The following is a 3,412-nucleotide window of genomic DNA, read 5'->3' on the forward strand; positions in this document are numbered from 1 at the left end:
CTCCGAAAGTTGCCGAGAAAACTCAGCGGAAATTCGTACTTCCCACACTGTGCCCTGGGGGACCGGAGGATCGGATGGAGCGGGGGAGAGGGAGGACGGCGCCGCGGGGGGGCGGGGGGAGGAAGCCCACGGCCGGTCCTGGCTCGGCTCAGCCCCGGCAGCGAGCAGGGGCGCAGAGTGGGAAAGTAGGAATTGGAACCGGCTGCTGTGGCTGCCTCCCAGCCACATGGGTTGCAGATAGCGCTGCGCATCGAGGAGGGGGAAGGGAACAGAAGTAAACTAGACGTCGTCTGTCCACCCCACCCCTTTTTTTCCCTTGTGTTTAGAAACCTGCCAAAAGCAATAGTTACGGTTTACCACGGATTGAGGACTTTTCTTTGTGTTGAGCAAACGGCAATCACAGGACTAAGCCCCCTCTAGTACATAAGGGAATRAATTTTCATTCATTCCAGCGTCCTGCCCAGTAAGTTCCTGACAAAGTTGCCAGTGAGGATGCWATTGAACTCGGCTCCAGCTCCATGAGGGGCTCGTCAGAATGATCCAGATGCTCTTCAGAAATAATTCCTGTTTTAAAGTCTTCTTTCTCAACAACATACAGATTCAGGTCAATAGGAAGGTGTCGGAAAGCATACTGAAAACGAAACATAATGCGTATCCATTCTTTCAATGACTTGCCTTTCCTGTTGGCATTTCTTTTGTTTTTCTACGACATCACCAGTCGAGTAAAGGAGTATCTTAGGGTGGGAGGAAATGCCTAAATATGTAGGCATAATACGTAAATAAATAAGATGTCCAAGGATGATGAGGGAAAGAAGGTAATGACCAGTATTCCATGTTGCRAATTTAATAAATATGCTGGAAACTGTTAGCACATGATGTTGTATGCAACTGCACACACTTTGCATACATTTTTGGACTAAAGCTGTGTACAAGCCCTGCTTCTCTCTCTTCTCTCTTCTTCTCTCTCCGTCAAAAGATGGATTTAGATAGCTTTTGTGGGAGCTTTGTTTTGGTGACCACGTCAGCATGAACAGGTAGCATGAGTGTTAGTTTRTGGTAAGGCCCTGTTGACTCTGATCTAATTCTGATTTGGTCCTGAGGAAACCTTGAAGAAAAGGGATAAGGCTTAGTTTGGTCAATGGAGCATCACTATGAGCCTCACAGTTCCTAGCTCTGGTAGTTATCTGATGATGGGCCTTGCCAACAATAATCCTTTTGTAGTGATAACAGCATTGTGCTGGTGTAGGAAGAAATGTTTACRGCCAGAGAGTGATATTTTAGAAAATCTGGGTGAGTTTGCAAGTGTCTTCAAAAATCAAGTGAACAGCTCTGAATTGTACCTTGCTTATTTGGAAAACCCAGTGTGAACAATAATGCACTGGAATGTGGTTATGGCAAGGAAAGCTGGTTGGGTGTCTGGTTTTGGGTTTGTTGTGAGATTTTTTTGGCAACAAATTGTTGTTGCATATGTAGTCTTTATAAGCTGGAAGAGTAACTCAAAGATTGTGTACTTATACAAAAAAAAACCTGCTTATAGTGGAAGGCATTGTATTACATTGAAAAGTAAACTTTTTGAAGAAAAAATAGTGGAAATTGGASTTGTCAGATTCCAGAACTTGATGACTTCTGCAGACATTCACTGTCTTGCCATCAAACAAGACTGTTCTTAACTTACCTTGTTTTTGGTTTGTTCTTAAATTGTTGCTGTTTTCTTACATTGTTTTCTTACTATGCACTCAAGAGGCTTGTCTGCTTCTTGAATGAATGAAAAGGTTTCTGTTTTAATTATTTGTAACTGCTGTATTTTGAACAGTACATGCTTGATTAGTAAGCTATTTTTCCTGAGAGAAATCTGAATAATTTTTTGGGAAAATAACTTTTCGCTAGCCTTTTTAATTAATTTTCCAGGTTACTCAAGAAACCCATGCAACATTTATTCATRAATTGAATGACCATGGGTTAAGAATCCAGACCTTTTAGCTTAGTCTCTTCCTTAYTGACTATTTTTTTCACTTTTCAGCTTCTTCTTTTCAATGCATCCCATGTCTAATATTCAGGAAAAAGTAGAGGTATTATTTTCTCCTACAATGACTGCATGTTTCTTTCTTCATTTGCAAAGCCCCTGTGGTTCAGGGAGAGGCATCCTGGYTCTGAAAGTTTTCTTTAATTCTGARAAAAGACTAACTGACCAGTTACACATTTGCGTAACTGTGGTGTACTTTAAATAGTGGAAATTTAGAAAACCGTTCTTTATGGTATGTTTATTTTCTGTTCTTTTGGGTTATTCTTTTGAAACATGGTTAAGCTCATAATGGCAATTTATTAACTGTCCTTCCTGTAGAAGCACTGTAGATATTTTTCTAGTCATATGTCATAGCAAATACTAGAAGTTTAAGTCAGATTTTGTCTTATGTATTGCTTTTGATTTATGCCTTCTGAAACTTACTCAGCATGATTCTTTTCACTGGGTTTGTGGAATTGTAAGTGGCAGGAATTTAAAAAAAATTAACTAGTGATTCTTAGAAAGACAGTTCATCACACACTTGTTCTTAAACTGCAAATATTTTATACCAGAAATGAAATAAACAATTGCAATGGATTTTTTTCTGATTTTTTAAATTAATTAAAGTGGRAAGTTATTATTCAAAATTCATTAGAAATACAACTGTTGAAATAAAAGATGCTGCATTTGTTTTCCTGCTTTYGAAGAGGAACTTTCCCATTGCAGTAGTTCTTGTTTCCTTATCCAAGCACACAATAAAATTTTWAATGCATGATTGAGAAGTAGTAATCTTTTTTACCCCAACCTGAAAAAGCATACATCTACCTATGAAAAAAAATGGATAAAGGGAAAATTTGAAGTAACCTGTTCTTTAAAGCTTTAAAGCTTATCTTAAAACATACCTTCATGGTTAAGGTTTGAAGTGTGAGGACTTTGAAGGGCCAAGAAAAAATAGCGAGATCAGAAATACTGTCTTTTCACTGAGACATATCTATTCCTATGATAATTATGAGGGAACTGACCTTAAATAAGGTATTGTTTCGTGGCTAAATAGTATTCATATGTTTTTTATACCTAATAGCTCTGATTTTTTTGCTTTTTTGGGGTTTTTTTTCAAGAGATGTTTTTTAGGCACTGGTGAGAGAACTAGTGATTCAAAGTGAACAAGTATTTGTAGGCAGAATACAAAATAGAGTGAAAGAAGCAGCATGCTCATTGTAGCCTACCCCAGCTTATACTGTGACTGCAGCAATGCCCGCATGAGAAACTTACATTAAATAAAATTAATCTTTCTTGACTCCAGAATAAGATAACTGATGCTGAACTGGTAAGTTTAAGGGCTGGTATCTCATAGATTTATGTAGTTGCCAGGAATGGTGGCAGGAATGGCTCCAGGAGCTGGAGCTTAAT

This window comes from Malurus melanocephalus, unplaced genomic scaffold (assembly GCF_030028575.1).
Source record: "Malurus melanocephalus ecotype Western Australia unplaced genomic scaffold, MMel_1.1 scaffold_53, whole genome shotgun sequence".
Lineage (NCBI taxonomy): Eukaryota > Metazoa > Chordata > Aves > Passeriformes > Maluridae > Malurus > Malurus melanocephalus.